Below are 19,282 nucleotides of genomic sequence, written 5' to 3'. Positions count from 1 at the left end.
ACAGGCGGCAGGGAAGCGGAAGTAAGGGGCTAGGGGATTGGGCGAAAGGCTGAGTATCCTGAGCGCCTATTGGCTGGCAAGAGCCAGGCGAGGCGCCGGCGACTGCCAAGAGTTAAAGGGGGGGGGGACTGACACGCAAGAGGGCCTTAAGAGAGAGGAGGGCCGAGGGAGGTGGCATGGCTGTCGTCGTCGTCAGCACTGCCGCCACCGGTTGGGTTGTAGGTTCCCGGTGTGGGCTTCCTTCTCCCTGGATGCGGCGGAACGTATTCTCCTGACAGGCTGGATCAGCTTAGGCCTGCTTGTTTATCCAGACGTTGTGTGCCTTGGTAGTTTGTGACTTCAGGCGACGCCGATAGGGTTTTTGACACGTTCAACGAGGGGTTTGCCAGTGAGTTTCTATGCCTGAGAGGGGATTTGAACCCAGCTCTCAGAGTCCTGCTCCCTTAGACTGGTTCTCACGCCGTTTTAATTTCGTGGGACTTGCTCTGGAACATCTACAGGAGAGAGTGTGCTGCCCAGGGCAACCTTTCGTCTACAGTATTTTACTCGGAAATAAGTCCTTCTCACCAGGCTCAGGTCTCAAGAAAACATGAAGCTTGATCATAAACAGGGTGGCTTCAGAGCATTGCAGCCCATCTTCACTCCCTCAGCTCAGCCTCTCTAGTTTATAGAGGTGATTCAGTCCCAAGACAAGGAGTTTGGGATTTGTCCAAATCCTGGTGCAGAGTCCTAGCCTTTATGAATTTGATTTGGTGCTTCGTCATCCTCCCAGTTCAAGAAATCAGCACCTAGGAAAAATTAACTTTCTAAATGCATTTAAAAATTCTTAAGACTGTGTTAATACACAATGCATATTGCACATTCACAAAACTCAACTTTTGTGATATCTTTATTTTAAAGAAACTATTCCAGACCATCTCTGTTCTGACTTCTATTCCATGGCTAAGAGCCTATTATTCATTTAAGCAACTTTCAACATACTTGTATTGTTGGAGAAAAATAACCCTGCATGCTTACACTAACTTTTAGTGGAAGAGGTGTTTTAGGATTCTAAGGGACTTTCTTGGGCTAAAGTGACTTTTCTCACTAACTTATTAGCAAAGACTAGACTTGAGGCAATTCACTCCCCTTTTCTTGCCTGTATCTGCTTCTGTGGTGTGTCCCACTCTTCCTTCCCTGACCATCACTGAAAGCAGACATAATTTCTCTCAGCTCTTGACCTTTCACTATGTGGATGCAGTGGCAAACAGCCTCCCACAGTGGTTCATTCTAGAATTCCTTTATTTTATTCTTCCTTAATTTTCTAATTATAACTGGAGAATTAACTGTGAGTATTATTATTATTCTTTCTACTTTAAGCCAGTTGCAATGTGATTTTTTTAAAGGGTTCTGGATTGGAAACTAGGTTTTAGCTGTACTCTATCAACATTCCCCTGTGCTGTAGCTCATTTATTTTTGTACTTTATACTCTGCTAACATAGAGAATCAACCAAATTCCAACCCACCCACCCCCAAAAAAACCCCACCCCACAACGTGCCACCCTTTCATCTTGGACCTTTCAATATATTTCTTTGGCTCCTTGGATTTTATTTTTTATTTTTATTTTTTGTAGTTGATTGCCATTTCTTTTAAATTTCATATCTTCCTCCCAACATGTGTGTATAAAATCTGCCTATTGAATTGATACTCTATCCATCTGGAGAAGTCATCTGGAGTAGATAGAGATGGAAAGTTAAACTTGTTAATTATAATGTTGGAGTTTTATTGGCAGCCTTGCATGCTCTCTGTAGCTTATGTGACTGGGAGGGATTTTTCTGGGCTGAGGTGATTGTATATCTGTCCAGCATTAACTAGTCATTCCTTTTATCCTTTGAATTCTCTGTTGAGTGTTTCTTTCCCTCTGTTTCATCTGTTGGAGGCAATGCTTTTTTGCTGTTGATCTGTTGTTGGTTGCTAAGTATGTGTGTAGTGAAGAGAGCAGCTAAGGCTATACTGTAATTTCAAGTAACTGTAAGGCAAGTAACTAAGTAAAGAAATGTTTTTATTCTTTCTCCTGCAAATGTCTCAGAATGAATTACTGAGACTCTAAGTGCCAGTTAATTAGAAAGAGGTGGACTCTGGGGAACTTGTAGCTATTCTATGTGGATCTTGATACTCTGCTGTGTACTGCATAGCAAAAGGAAATTTTTATCAAATTCAAAACTCTGCAACAAATTGTCACAAAACTACATTGTTTCAGTGCAACAGATTAACATGGTTGGCTACCCTTCTGGAAACTAAATCGATTTATTAATTTTTCAGAGAGAGAGAAAAGTATTTAAGGCTTTGCAATCCTATGCATGCATACTTAGGAGTAAGCCCCACTGAATATAGTAGGACTTCCCTCTGAATGAATGTGTATCAGATTTGACATTTTATATTCCTTATGTTGCATAATGTCTGACTCATTTAATAATAAACTGAAATTTTGATCCTATTCCAGCAGAAAGACTTGAGAAATCTGGTGATTTTCCACTATGGATATGACTCATGGAGAACATAGTTTGCATTTGTAAAGTTAAAAATTGATGTGAACAGTCACACTTGCAAGCTTTCAACACTCAGCTACTACTAAAACCTTCAAAAGCTGAAGAAAAAAATAATAAATGGGCTGTTCTTGAAGTCAGAATTAGCTGTTTGATATGGCCAGAAATAGCAAAGCGTGCTGCTTATATACTGCCCTATAGTGCTTCAAACACTCTCTGAGCTGTTTACAAGGTAATTATGCAGACTACACATTGCCCCCCCCCCCCCAGCAAACTGGGTACTCATTTTACCGACCTCGGAAGGATAGAAGGCTGAGTCAACCTTGAGCCGGCTACCTGGGATTGAACCCCAGGTCGTGAGCACAGTTTTGGCTGCAGTACAGCGGCTTAACCACTGAGCCACAAGATCTAAATATTTTTGAAAAGCTAAATATACCTATATCGTTGCACCATGGCTGGTTTCTCACCTGTATTAAATGTATCAGCAGTCCATGATCTGAGCAGTAATGGAATGAGTCCCCCGACTTGTACCATGAGCCACTGATGAGTAAAGGGCTAGCTTAAAATTATAAATGACAATAATGCTATTCTCCTGCAATAGCAGGAGTCAAAATAGAGACCCACAATAATGATTTATATTTACTATGAATTGTCAGTAAGAATATCAAAGTCATGTAATAAAGTAACAGGACTATTAGACTTGTTTTATAAATAGAAGAATACAGTATGTAACACATTGCTCAGAAACAAAAAATGTACTGGCAAACTAGAGACTTTTCTAGGCCTGTTACACATGTGTATTTTCACCTGTGTTCTTCTCCCTCAAAGGTGAAAATGTGAAATGGTTCAACTATATGACTTGTTTCTTCAATGCTGACGATTATTAGTGCCTTCAGTTATTAATGTGAAGGATGAAGAACAGGGAAGGAGGAAAGGAAGGATGATGAAAGATCCTTAATGTTTATTAAGATCAAAGCTCTAAATTGCACAAGGAGTCCCCAAGAGGACAAGAAACTCCCTGCTTCAGAAGTTATGTCATCACACAGTGATAGTGGGATGAGCAACATGACATTGCCGGTGGAGCTAAAGACCGTGACTTGCCTCTTTTGTTTTCTAAAAGGATAAAGAAATTGCTCTTCAAAATGTATACATCTCTGTGAACTTGTTAAAAACACCTGGATATGAATGTTCACTTCTATGTTTTTACTTCTAATTCATTCCCATTTTTTAGGTCTGGAAAGAGTGCCAAAAGGGAAATCTACCTATACTTAAGGTTAAAAAGTGAAGCATATATGGGAATTCAAGACCACAAAAGTAGCACATAAAAATTTGTATTCAATCTTAAGTCCATTTTCCAGTTCAGAATTTTAAAAAAGTTAATGTATTTCAGTTATTTATGGGAGAAAATGTGTGCTATGAGGGGTCTGTCTTTGTTAAATATTCTTAAATTAACAAAAACAATTGCAGTTCTTGTATCCTGAATTTAAATGCTGTTCAAAACATGGTTGCTACTGACAATGTAGGAGGAGGAGCTGAGTTATTGCAACCCTGCTGAACCTCTAGTGATGGTATCCTTTTCACCCATTTTATGTTAAACCTATCCCCATGTTTCTACCATTGTCAAGTAAGCAGAATAGTGTGCAAGGAATATAGCTTCCAAATTACAGTGAAGAATTAGTCAAGATCATGACCCACTGAATTAAATATAATTTTTATTTAGTATGCTTAAGATTTTAGTCATGGAACTACATATTTTGGAAGTCTTTGGAAAAACAACATGATTAAGAACAGTCAATCAATCTCACTTGTTGGTCAACATACTGTACGTATGTAGTATTTTCCTTTAAGCAGTATACATAAGAAAACATTACATTTTTAGCCACTAGATGACACTGTTGAGATATATTCTTTCGAATGTACTATGTGGATGAAACTTCCCAATATAAAAATTTGCTGAATTGTCAAAAATACTTATGAAAAATACCTATGTGCAATAGCAGAGTGAGAAACTATAGCAAGAATCTCCAGCAAAGTGCAACACTGAATTTATGGCCCTCTCTCACACAAACAGAGCTTGAAAATAAAAATATATATAAATGAATTAGGACAATCTAGTCACTCGTACCCCCAAAAGAGCCAAACACCATTAACTCTGTGACTTAATTAGTCCTAATCAGTTTAATATATATTCACAATCTTTTCAGCTTTAGTAATTTGTTTTGCTGGGACAATAACCAGCAGAAAAGGTGGAGAAAGTCCAACCCATAGTCAAGAGAAAAAGAATGGGAGTTGATAATGGCAGTAATCGGTGGTGGCGGCGGCAGCTTTGTCCTGTTTTATTTTTAAAAACACTGCAGTGTGAAACTGACGGTACCAAACAGAGAAGTGAGCAGAAGTGTGACGGGTGTGGGAGGAAGATACTTAGGGAACTGGAGCCATGACAAGGGAGGAAGAATCAGAGACAAACCAAGATATCCAGTCAGAAGATGAAAGGGGGAGATGTAAAGAACATACTATCCAAATTCTACAAGCAAGGAAAGTAGCAGTGCTGCTTTCTTTTTCTCTCTCTGATTATACTGGATTCCTGCTTTTCATGATTTTTATGTATAGGTGGGGAGGCAGAAGATGCAGCTTCCATAGAAAAATGTGCATATGCCCAATTAGTAATAGTAATCATGTGCCATCAAGTCAATTCTGACTTATAGCAACCCTTTTCAAGGTTTTAAAGGTAAACAATGCCAGTGATGTCGGCAAATCTTTGGGTCCAAGTCCCAAATCCAAGACTTTGGTACAAAGTCTCAAATCCCAATCCCCAAGTCCAAATCTCTATTAAAAATTAGTCATTCCCTTCCCCCCCTCCAAGAAAAAAAGGAGGGGTAGGTGAGTTCCGAGTTACAAGTCCAGTCCAAAACATAGAGGTGGGGATGAGTCAAGTCCAAGTTGAGTCACCAGCACAACTTAAGTCTGATTTGCCAGTGAGTCCTACATCTTGAGTCTCCATCCCTGGAGAATACTCAGAAGTAGCTTACCATTTCCTTCTTCTGGGGGTACCCTGGGATTGTACACTTAGTAAATTTCCAATTAATAATTTTATTTACCAGTAGATCTATATATCCACTTATTGTGAACCATATATTGTTGGAAAAATTGGCCTATGGGAAATTAAGCAGGAGAATGGCTCATAGAGTTCTGCAAAGCCAACAATTTGTTTACTGCAAATGCATGCTTCAAGCAACTAAACAGCTGTACACACGGACAGCTGGTTAATATAGAAATCAAATAAACTACACAATCAGAAGAAGCTGTATTCTCTGTGCCAAAACAAGACCAGGAGTGGATTGGCATACAGCTCATGAACTGTTAATAGCCAACTTTAGAGTAAAGCTGAAAAAAGAACATTTTAAAAAAATCCAATTGCCAAAATTTAGTTTAAACAACATTCCTGGTGAATTTAAAGTCCACATAAGGAATAGATTTGCATTACCAAAATCAATTAACCATAAATTAGAAGTGGATTGAAACCAGAAAGTACACTGAAGCTATTATTAGGGAAGAATTTTTTTAAAAAATTAAGTTCCTGTAGTAAAAAGAAAAGAAAAACCTAGATGGATGATGGAAGAAACACTTAAAAGATCATATTGCAAATATCTGCTGGCTACTAGAGCACACCAAAGAATTTCTGAAGAGGATCGATCTATGATTTATAGACTACAGCAAAACCTTTGACTGTGGATCATGAGAAACTGGGGGTTATTTTGAAAGAAATGTGCCTCAGCACTTGGTTGTCCTCACCTTTCTTTAGGTAAAAATTAAAAACAAAATGTTAAAATAATTAGACTATTTTTGACCAGAAGTGGATTATTTCATTAGCATTTGTCACGATTCCATGATTCTTTCACCAAACAAAGAGCTCACACTACAGCTGTTATCAGTGATTTCATCAATAATACCTGTTATTAATAATCAAGGTCCAGGCCATATGTCATTTTAAAAGAACCCAATAGAAATTGTTTATTGATGCAGGTGTTGACACAACAATGTTCTGTCTTAAACATTCTCCTTTATTCCTCTCAACCACCACTCTTCTGCCCAAACTTCAAATCTCTCTATCTCCAAAACCCTATCTATGTCTATCTAAACTCCTGCTGCTGCTGAGTCTCTTATACTGCATGACTCCGCTCCTCCAGCACTTCCATTGGTCTATGCAAATATATGAATATTCATGACCTGGGCAAACACCACAGCATTATCTCCGCCATTTGCTTGATCATCTTTTGTACACGTGATAAACTGCATATGCATAACTGCTGCACTGATTGACAAATCAAAGATTTGGCCTGTAGCCAAGTAGCCCCATTTTACTTGCTTATTCTTTGTTGATCTTCCTACTACATTTCAGTGTCTATTAAATGCAGATGGTCCAGCTAGAATTGTGGGAGACACTTTTCGGCACTCATCCATTTGGCAAGGTGTGTTGTTTTTGTTCTCCATAGGTTTAAGCTAGCCTTAGACCTTGAAAGATGTGCAAAACACTCCTAGATTCAGATGAAAAAGGAGTGAAAATTAACGGAAGATAAATCATTGATGTAGGATATGCTGATTACACCATCTTAATCACAGAATGCAGCAATGACTTGAAATTACTTTTTGTGAAAATGAAAGGAGAAAGTGCCAAAGCAGGACTGCAATTGAACATTAAAACCAAAATCATGGACTACACAACTTTAATGTTAACAGTGAAAAAACTGAAAGAGTTAAAGGTTTTACATACCTTGGTTCAATCATCAATCTAAAGGGAGACTGCAGCCAAGAAATTGGAATAAGACTGAGACTTGGAATGGCAGCAGTGATGAAATTAAGTGTAAAGGATGTGTCACTCGGGACCAAGATCATCCACCCTTGTATTTCTGATTGTCATGTATGGGTATGAAAGCTGGATAGTAAAAGTGGACAGAAAAAAAGAGATTTGTTTGAAATATAATATAATGCTGGAGGGGAGCTTTGGACTAACAGAAAGACAAATAAGTGTGTTCTAGAGCAAATCAAGCCTCAACTGTCTCTGAAGATAAAAAATGATGAAACAGGCTTTGGGCACATCATGAGAAGGCAAGATTCTCTGGAAAAGACATTAATGCTGGGAAAGGTGGAAAGCGGCAGGAAAAGAGGAAGCCCAAATATGTGGTGGATTGACTCTCTAAAGGAAGCCACAGGCTTGAGTCTAGAATAGCTGAGCAGGGCTGGTCTTCTGACCTTGCAGTACAGAGTCTTCTGCGATTTAACCTGCAGCGCCACCACGTCCCTAGCTTATGCATAGGGTCGCCATAAGTCAGAGGCAACTTGACAGCATGTAACAGCACTTCAGTATTGCACTGACTCGACATTTTCTAGCTATAAAATGCATCATTCTTTATTAACCTTTTTTGATCCAGACAAACTGTCTATGATGTTTCAAGGATATGCACATAACATGTTGCTGAAGGAGGAACTGAAGGGAAAGGAAGAGAGATGCAGATCTGTGGCAAAATTTAATTGCATAGGTTGCTAGACCCATGTTTTAGGGCAACATTCTCTGTTCTGGCATTTGCCAGAAGTTTTTGACTAGAAATTGGACCATTCCAGCCAGCAATTCAACTGTGGGAATTGTAATCCAAGTCATTTGGAAAGTGTCAGGCTGGGGGAAAGCACCTTAAATGACAAAAAGAGCCGATCTGGGGGAGACAATGTCAGTCACGGTTATGTGTGCCATTTTCTTCTGGGGTTTTATTTAAAGATCCTGATGATTTAATGTTTAATGTGATGAATTCAAATTTTTGCCCACACATGGTAATCTAATCTAGTACTCCAACTAAAATCTTAAAATCTTGTGGTTCTTAATACTATCATTCCAAGCTCTGTGCCCAATTGAAATTTTTTATACTTGTGCAACAGTACCCACTTGGCAGCCATCATCACAGTTATTGAGTGAGTGACAAAAATAGTGGATGAAGTGGTGCAAAAATCTCACATTTGCAGTATGAAAATACTGCATATTGAGAACTAGGCAAATGTGACAAGCGACTACGTAGAGAAACACTTCACAGAAGAAAGCTCTTTTGGATCCCATACACCAAGTTACTAATGACAACACATTTCTTGCTGGGGAAAAAAGCAGTGGCTTGAATCTCTAGAGCAGACCCACTGAAACCAGTGGAAAAAATTAGTTAGCCCTATCCTATCACTGCTCAACTCTGGATGGCTTCTAAATATTGCTTTATCCATTCTTCTTTCCAAGCTCTGCATTCCAGTAGATCTATCCACTCCAAGCATGACTAGAGTCTGCATCTAACCTAATTATCTGGAGAGACCCTATAGCTCAGTAAGCTTCCTTCTGACAAAACCTATATAGGTCCAAGCTGTCGTAAGATGCATGTAGATCTGTGCTGACAGATCCATATGCTTGCTTCTCTTCATCCACGATATAACAAAATGCCCAAGAGGGTAAATTGTAAAGTTCCATGTTCTAATCTTGTCCGAGTCTTCAGGTATTCATTGGCCATCAGTTTCCCCACCACTTTGTGATGCCCAGCTGCTTGAAACTGTTGCTGCAAAACTGGACTGTGACTTGATAGGACAGAACAGGGAAACCTCCCTTTCGCTTTGTGTTGAGATGAGACAGGAAGAATGAGTGCTCTGTTTGTGTGCTTGCTGCAAGAGAGAGAGGAAGGAAGATGGTTTATGTGAGGGAGTTGGGAAGGTCTCTGGGATCGTTTGTGCATCTTTACATGTGTGCATGACAAACATATTCTCATTTTAGCAACAGTAAACAAGATGTACGTATTTATATAACAGGCAAAAAATGACAACAAAACTGGACCCATCTGATGCCATAACCAGGGTATAATGTACAGTAGGACATCCCGTCCATCACCACTGCAATATCTGATTCACTCATGCATCACACAACATTCCCACTAACTTGTGATCCTCAAATATTTTCTGTTTCTACTGCATATACTGCAGCATCCTCACACTGATTTTTGGTGAAAAAGATACGTATGACTACGAAGGCTGGTTTCAGTGTGTGAGGGTTCGGTATAAAGGGGCTCAGTCACCCGCAATAAAGCATGAGACGGTTTTAACTCTTCAACCTTGTCTTTATTTATTAACAATTCAACATTAACAGGAACATCTCTCAGAACGGGATTTAAAGTCTCTTGCGATCTAAACTTTGACTGCAAGGGTGTCCAAATGTTATTAACAAAGGGGTTGGTTTCATCAAATGTCCACGGTCCAGATAAAATCTTCTCTGTGACCAATAGTTCGCCATCATCACCTTCTGGTCCTAGTAGTGGTAGGGTCTCCTCATCTCCTCTCCAGCCACAATGTGGGGAACCCTCTCCCGGACTGGCCAGCCATGGTCCGGGTAGACCCCCATCTTCTGTAGCTCCGAGAGATGCCATGCTTTCTTCGCTTCGAGCTCTCTCGCCACCATTTCTCGCTCCTCTCTTAATCATCCCCTCCACTCTTTCGCCTCAGTCTCGCCCCAATAAGATGGACGGGGTTGCTGTCCCTGGCGTCTCCTTCTCTCCGCCTCTTCATGGGGCGCCTTTACCTGCTCCCATTTCCCTGTCCAGGGGTCCTGGACCCATATCATTTCCCAACCGCCCGGGATCTCCTCCCGCTTCTCCTTTATATCCCCTGCTCCCGCCTCTATCTCTCCTCCCTCCTTTCCCGCCAAATTTCCACCGGTTTCCCCTGATACATTTAACCCCTTCATCACTTGTACCAGGTCCCGAGTACAAGTGTCTCTGCCCCTCTTTTCCTTGCATCTCCTCCAACTCTTTAGTGTCCACCTGTTTGTTCTCTTTTCTAGGTAGGGAAGGTGGGGGGAAAGTCTGAGTTGCATTAGAGCGTGATGGGAGCAACGGCACTCCCACATAAGCCTCCTGGCCCTGGCCTGGGGTCTTACACAGTGTGCCAAATTGGCTCAGCAATCTGTCTTCCCTTCCTCCATTTTACACTTTGGGGAAGGTGGTTCTGCAGGCAGAAAAGAGAGGTCTGTCCTTAATTTACTAAATGTCAACCAAGCTGAATGCCCAGCTCTTTGTTTGTTTGGACAGTATTTTTAAGTAATTACCTACACATTTGTGCAGGTATGAATACCAGCGGGGCATTTTTAAAATGTTTTGCAAAGAAATAGATTGGCAGAGCCGTGCAATTATGCATTCATTTGCTACAATAGCTATAAGGTTAGTTTTGTGTAACAAATCAGTGTATGGTGAGATCAGTCTTTCTATCTCACACACACTGCTTCCATTTCTCCTTTGAAGAAAATAAAGCCTGGAATTTGTTCATACGTTGCATGATAACTCCTTCCATTTTACGTTCTCCTACTTCAAAAAATTATTAGGTAGTTGACAACACAATAAAGGTGTCTATCCAGATCACCCATTGACTTCAATGGTGCTGACTTCCAGATATGCGGATAAGGGTGCCAAGGGAGAGCAAGGGATGACTGAGACATGACCATGGAGGATCCATGGATGCATCTCCTTTCCTGTTAGTTTAGAAGGAGTAAGGAATGTGTTATTCCAGGAAGAAGAGATAAGGAGGCTGGAGAAGCAAAATAGCTCTTAAGCATGAAGGGATTGCAGAAAGGAAACAACTGGCTATAAGAAAGGGAGATACTTTTTATGTTTCACTGTCTGTCTTCCATCTGTTTGTATCAGACCATAATAAGAGATTGGGTGAAACTGCCCACAAGTAACTGCACTTACCTGCACACGTCAGAGGCATTCATTTACCAGCTATTTCAGGAACAGCCTAGAAATGCATGCCATTGCAGGTACTTTATCTTCCTGTTCAACCAGGAGTCTCTACATCAGTAAACAGACAGCATAGTGGTAGTTTATTGCATCTGGAAGGTACTAGTTTGGGAAGGCTGTTCTTGGTTACGACTGTGGCTTAGCTCTCCCTGATACACATACAATAAGTGCAAACTTAAAGCTGCACCCTTGCTTCCGAGTACGGACCACAACTTTATAGAGCCTTGGTGCTTCTGTACCTGTACAAGCCAGTAAACCCAGCATGGTGGAAGTCTGATGCCATAATTCTTCATCAGTTAAAGCCACCAAAGTCACGCAAGGAGCCTTGGCCATTTTTATGACTGTAAGCTACAACTCCAATTTGGTTTCACTTGTGTTGTGAATTCCCATCTATTTGTCCTGCAATGAGAGTTCATCATAGTATCACACCAAAGGCCTCTATGTAAGGGGAAACTATGCTACTGCAGTGAAAAAATGTCAGCAAATCCCTTTGATATTTTTGCCCAGTGAAAGCAGAAAGCAAGGCAGTTCAGAATCCAGAATTAAATAACAGAGGAATAGGCAGCATGAAATACTCAAGACTTCAGCTCATTAGGGACATTGCTTCAGCACATGGAACAACAAGCTGCCATTACAGTTTAGTAATTTTCCTTCACAGAAGCTAAAAACCCTTAATTAGTGGTGGCACAATAAACGGTCTTTGTAAACATCATGTTCTACTTAACAATGAACAGAGAATCAACCCTATACCTGGCAGGCAACAAACCATAGGCTTTCTCTGCAATTCAGCTGGCTCCATTTATCATGATACTGAAGCACTAAACCTGAATTGGGAGATGTTCCAACTCAAGACAGAATCTTAATTACTCTGGGCTCCTCTGTGAGACTGATAGTTCAATGTGGGAGCAAATAGTGTACATTCAAAAGCATCTAATTTCCGTTCCTGATGCAGTATCTCAAGTTTGGAGTGGGAAATACTCATGTCTGAAACCCAGAACAGCCAATGTTGGTCAATATAAACCATTGTAATCTAGATGAGCCAACAGTTTCACTCCATATAAAGCAGCTTTCTAAGCATTATCTTGTCAAAAGACAAAAATGTAGAATTTCCAGAATTTTTTTTCAATGAGGGGGGAAACTTTTCCCCTCTTTTTTTTTGGTGGGGGAGAGATTGAGAAGGAAAAACAAATGGGAGGAATCAAATATATGCAAGATTTACTTGTATATGAAGTCTCTATTTATTTTACTGCTTCAGCAAGATAAACTGCTTCATTCATTATCATGTAGCATATTAATTGGCATATATATGAAATATAAAGTATAACAAGCTTAGTCTGACACAAGCAAAATTGTGAACATGCCCTTTAATATAGGGTATGCCCTATAGTATCATGTCTACAAAAGAGAGAGATGCAAACTACTGCACCCTGTACTACCTATATATTTTTGTTTTCCCTGCCGGAAATGTAAAGAGGAAATGAAATCGGAAACCACAGCTTGTGTATTTAATAAAATACAATATGTTTGTGGACAGATACAGTCTCCCTTTTAAGGTAACTATCTCCACAAACTAGAACTAAATCACCAGACAAAGGCAAGCAGCAATCGACAAGCAATGAAGTTCCCCCATCCTCCTCCTCTCATGAAGACAGCAACAACTACTAGGTGCTGAAATGCGTCTTGTGTTGTAGATGTCTGCACATCAAAAGGATAGACAAGAATTATCATTCTCTAATTCTGAAATATGTCTTACATACATATCTTCATACTGTGTTGTTCCTGGCATTTTACATGAGTAAAACATATATGTATATAATGTTAAATATAACGTTATATTATACGTTATATGTTAAATATAATGTTAAATATACTGTATATAAAACATTAAATTTATATTTTAAAACTCATTCTGAAAGCAAAAATATTTCACCTGAATATTTTTCCAGATTCCCCCAAGTTCCCATTTTTTTCCCCACTGGAAATGTCGGAAATTGTCCTGAAAAGAAAAACTAGGAACAGTTCCTCCCCCTGCAATTTCTCAACTTTCCCCTCAGGAGGTTATATATTTATTTATCCATGGGCGAGAAAACCTAATGGAAGAAATAGAAATGTACAACATCTGCAGGCTGATCTCAGAGGCTAAAACAAGATCTTGGGAGTGATATAAAACAACGCAAATAGTCCTCCAAATATGAGTGACTAACCTATTAAACTAAAATCTGTTCTGATATAGCTGTTTTACAAATCTGACAGGTTATTATTCTAAATACAAAATCGTCATCTGGTTGCAAATATTAAAGATTAGAACTAACAGCAAGGATGAATTCCACTTAAAAATCATGATTTAAATGTGCTCAGAGCACAGTCTGCTGTCCTCTGAAGATGCCAGCCACAGAGACTGGCGAAACGTTAGGAAGAACCACTTTCAGAACACGGCCAAGAAGCCCAAAAAACCCACAACAACCATTAGATCCCGGCCGTGAAAGCCTTCGCAAATACAGAGGTTTCATAGTTTAAACAAAGCTTGTAGATGAACTTTACCTATAAAGCCCAAAATATAGCAAATTGCATCATAAGAATTGCACGTAGATCCAACTGAAGGTTTGGAATCAGAGTTTTCCTTCTCCTAGATGGGCTGAAGATCCATGTAGTTCACTACTGTGTTTTCACTAGGTATCTATGGTATGGATGGTAGAAGGTAGATCAGGAACAAGGCCATCAGGTAGATCTCTGGACAATCCCAGGACATCAAAAGCCATTTCTTGAAAGCAAAGCCAAGTGTGCTGCTTATATACTACCCCATAGTGTTCTCAGGGCAGTTTACAATTTACTGTATTTATGCAGGCTACACATTGCCCTCTCCACAAACAAACTAAATATTCAGTTGACTGACCTTGAACCGGCTACCTGAACCCAAATCATGAGTAGAGTCTTTACTGCAGTACTGTAATTTAACCACTGTGCTACGAGTACAAGTCTCCTTTTTCAGATTTCCAATTGTTTAAAAATGGCAGCAACAAAATTATTCCCCCTTGTGCTCAATTATACTGCTTAAAATGAAGAAACCCAGAGTGGGTGTTGATGACCAGGAGTGAATTTTTTTGTTAAAGAACCTCCTTCTGTTCTGTTCTCAAAGAAAAGCAAAAGAAAAGAAAGATTAAATTCCTGGTCTTGGAATTCCTTAAATATATACAGTATGTCTATCCAAAGCTGGTCCCGGCAACCTTAAAAGTCTACAACAGGATGCAAAAGCATTCTCCAACGTGTGCTTCTTCGCACCTGGTTTACAGAGGCATATTATTCCTCATGCTGTTAGTAAATGTAGCTAGCAGCTACTATGATTAAGAATCAGATATGACTTTGTCTCCCAGAATTTGTTTAATCCCACTTTAAAGACAGACTTCAAATACCTCTGTCATGTCTTCCTTGTTACATCTTGCTGTGCTGTGCTGTTTTGAAATACCCTCAAGCGCTGTAACTTTGAAGGGTTTGCAGCTGCCTTTGCTTTCTGCATCACCTGTCCTGGAGGCAATGCAACAGATATTCCTGTGTCGCAACATAGAGGATTCCAGTTTGCTTTCATTAATAGCTTTCTCAACCCCTTTCAGATGTGTGGCTAATCATATCCACTTAGATATGTGACCTATAAAGTTTACCATGCACAATTGGCAGTCATAAGGTTTGTCTCAGATCTTCGCTCCCCATTTTCTTTGGTGCGTTCCTCATGCCAAATCTGTGTTTTTTAAAAATATATATATATATGCCAGAACATTCTTTACTGTAACAGGGTCTATAGAGAGTGTTCAATGCTTGGGTTTTATGAGCAAGGACGGAGGGGGGGTTGTGAGAAGCCATAATATAATGTTGTAGGCAATATAATGTTTGATATATAAAACATTTACATATTGCTATAACAGCAGTGTGGTCATTCTTCAGAAGTACTGTTGGCCTTGAGGCACCTTAGAGGTGTGGAATTATACCCTTCAGGTACAATTCCCATAATCTCTCCTCTATACTGTATTGGCTAAGGCTGTTGTAAAGCTGTAGCACAAACATACAGAGCAGTGGTTCCCAAAGTTTTTTGACTCGTGTGACTCCCTTGCCTTATTGGCTACTGGCTGTGGCTCCCCAATACGATACTTTGGGTGAGGGGAGGCGAAGGGAAGGGGGGGGGGAGCCCAGCCTGAGTGGTACTTCCATTTTTTTCTCCCTGAAAATAATTTATAATTATAGAATGTAACAAAATAAAAATATAACATTTGTTTAATGAATGTTTAATTGGTTAAGGAACAATGCAGTGCTAGTTAAAAAAATGCTTTCACAGACTTAAAAACCTTTTTTAAAATTGAAATTAATCACACAACAAAAGTAAAAAAAAACCTGCAGAAAAAAATGTGTGTGTTTTTTTTTAAAATAATAATTAACAGGAAAATAGTCTGAATTTTAGGAGGGGAAATGGATTGATTATGGTTTAACCCCCTCCCCCAATGGAAACCATGTCCCATTCTCCCCCAATCACCTTGCTCTGGATGCCTACTTCCATCCCACTTTTTGTGCTCATCCATGGCACCTTCCACACTCACTCGCTTTCTACGGCAAGCTTCTGGCATCTTCTGGATGCCTTCAAAGCCCAGTGGGTATAATTGTGGGTATCGATCCAAGGCCTTTCCAACCTCCTGGGTGGCAGTGGTACCACCCTTCTGTGCCCTCCTGGCCAAGAGCAAGTAAAAAGCAAAAGCAAAGCATGATGCTTATATACCGCCCAATAGCGCTTCAAGCACTCTCTGGGCGGTTTACAAGTTAATTATGCAGGCTACACATTGCCCCCCCCCCAAGCTGGGTACTCATTTTACCGACCTTGGAAGGATAGAAGGCTGAGTCAACCTTGAGCTGCTACCTGGGATTGAACCCCAGGTCGTGAGCACAGTTTTGGCTGCAGGACAGCAGTTTAACCACGAGGCTCCATGAGTAAGGTGGTGCAGGAAAGCACAGAGCACGTATGGCACCTTGGTCTGGCTCAACGTCCTTCTCTGCCCCATCCATCGGTGCTTCTCTCTCTCTCTCTCTCTCTCTCTGTCCCCATGCTCCTCCACTTCCTCCTCCTCTCAGAGAGGAAGGATACGAGGATTCCATGGTGCCCCATGTGAGTTTGGTGGCACCCCAGGGCACCTTGGTGCACAGTTTGGGAACCACTGATCTAGAGGATTACAGGTGCCCTTCCTTGCAAATTACCTAATGCAATCTTTTCCAATCTGATGCAATCCGCATGTACTGTATTAGAAAGACAACTCCCATCTTCCACAGCCAGTATGAGTGCTAACCTTTAGGCTGGGAGAACAGAGGTTATAACCCAGCTCAGCTGCAGAAGAGTCAACAGATTATATTATTTTTGGCGGCCAAGATCAATCTAAATGGGAAGAAAGCTTCCCTGTGTGAACAGTGGTTGGAAGATCAAAAGCTGATAAAAAAACAACAACCCCAAAACAATGAAAACACATGTGTTTGTTCTCTGCAAGTATTCTTTAAGGAAAGAAATAAAAATGTGCTATCCCTCCTTAGATGTAAACTTTATTCATAGCCTTTGTGTTGAGAAAGACAGGTCCCAAACAGAGATAAAAGACATCTGGCAGTTTAATGTTATAACCTGAACACAAAGGCTATACGCTTAGGAGTGAGCAGACAGAAATGACTGCTTTCAGGGACTCATGAAAGAGACGGCTCTGCAGCCTTTCAGACAGCTGATAAAGCACTTTATCAAGGCACAGAACCTGAAAGAGAGCCACAGGACCTCAAAAAAGACATTTGGACTTCCAGAGATGGAGGCAGGGGCCACAGCTCTGCAGTAGAGCTGATTTTGCATGGATCCCTGGCAGTGTTTTTTAAAAGGACCGAACTGCCAGTGATAGGAAAGACCTTGGCCTGGAGACCCAGTGCAAGTCAGATGGGACCGGCCCTGACATTAGGCAGACTGAAGCAGCCAATTCAAGCGCTAACTTCTGGGAAGCAGGAGCTCCCTGGTTATTCTGCCTCAGTAACAAGCAGTCATCTATTGACTTGTGTGCGCCTCACAGCCTGTGCCAAGTCCTCTATGCCTGTGGTCTTAGGTGTAGTAGAAGACACTATCACATAAAACTCAGCTACCACAACAGTCAGCTTCTGTCCCTGTCATACTGAGCAATATCCAATGTTATACAAGTGAACTTTTGCTCACACAGCAGGACTTCTCCTTGCTTCTTCCAAACCCGTCACTGCCTTTCCTGGAATCTTCCGTAAAAATGGAAAGCATGACTTTGTCTCTTATTCCTCTGAGGACTGCTACTTGTTCTTCAGTCTCCAACTGTGCATTTCAGCACATGCAAGTATGATGCAGCTTAAGAGCTGAATCAGTGCAATGTAATGAAGGAATTGCATGTTTAATTTGCTTTTGTATGTCTTTTTGTTCTCCTAGCCATTTATTTTGAATCATATAATAAATACTATAATTTGGAAGTTGGAGTTGACTGAGGGTGGAATTCAATTAAGCCCTTTCGAAAATATATCTGCTTCTGTCAGAAAAAAAAATCCAGGGAGGATAGTAATTCTCCCTCCCATGCAGATCACTCCACACCCTGCTTCGGAGGGTTGCAGGGCTGGAGTAGATTTTGGGATGGGGTGGCTCAGGGGAAAGGAGACAGAAAAGGTCATGTCACACAAGAAGTCTCTTTCAGTGGTTTTGAATTCTACCCTGAACACCTTCGGCTACCTGCCACATTTCACCTTACCCTTGGGTGCTCCCTATAGTTCACGACTAAAATTGACTGAGTTAATTTGAATAAATTGACTGAAGTTAGGGAACAGTGAAAGAACCAGTATGATGTATTGGACAGATACCTGCAAAGTATCTGTGAGATTACTGTATCTGGAAGCTGAGTCATGGCAACTGGATTTCTTTCTTGTTAGGTTGAAATGTTTCACTACTCATCCAAGTAGCGTCTTCAGTCTGAGGAGAGTTGGTAGGAGATCCCTTTCTGTGGAGGATATATCAGGAATCTCCTACCAACTCTCCTCAGACTGAAAAAGCTACTTAGATGAGTTTTTAGGTTTTAACTCATAATGTTTAGGTTTGACCATTTGGTCAGCCCCCAAGGCCCAACAATGTTGAGAAACAAGCACAACAACAACAACAACAACAACAACAACAACAATAATAATAATACCACCATGCAGTCAAACCTATAGAAAAGTGATTATTATTATTATTATTATTATTATTATTATTATTATTATTATTATTATTATTATTATTATTATTATTATTATTATTATTATTATTATTATTATCATCATCATCATCATCATCATCATCATCATCATCATCATCATCATCATCATCATCATCATCTTTGAACACCAGGCACAGTCAATCAAAATTATGAAAACATTGACTGGTATTATATAATTATACAAGTTTTAACCAGAAACCTAAGTATCTGTTAAATATTGATGCAGTATGTATGCTGTTCCTAATATTACCATTTTTGTAGCTTTTTTGGTGTTATTTCTGATATCTGCAACTGCTTATAGTGCTGTGCGAATTTTTTTGATATTGTTCCCAAAGCTCCAATGACTATGGGGCTGTTGCTGCTGCTGATGATGATTAGTGATTCTTTTCAGCCCCTCTGTCTCCTTCTTGGATGTTGTGATGCATAGACACGTCATGTAACTCGTGGTTCTCCGATAGAACATCTTTACTGTGCAACATCTGGTCATGGTCTTTCTTAATTGAGACATCCACTTCCCCTTTCAATGCTGTGTCATAACACTGGTCATCATCAAACTCCAACAAATTTCCCTTCAGCATTTGGGGAGAAGAATTCCAAACTTGCCCATACCATTTAGGTGTGGTGCCCAAAACGTCTGGTACCAGCATAGACGGCATTATTGTGGGGGGTGAAAGATCCAGCTCACCTGAG

Source organism: Pogona vitticeps, chromosome 1, assembly GCF_051106095.1.
Source record: "Pogona vitticeps strain Pit_001003342236 chromosome 1, PviZW2.1, whole genome shotgun sequence".
In the NCBI taxonomy this organism is placed as follows: Eukaryota; Metazoa; Chordata; class Lepidosauria; order Squamata; family Agamidae; genus Pogona; species Pogona vitticeps.
The sequence above is the reverse complement of the archived record's forward strand: the minus strand, read 5'-3'. Positions refer to the sequence as shown.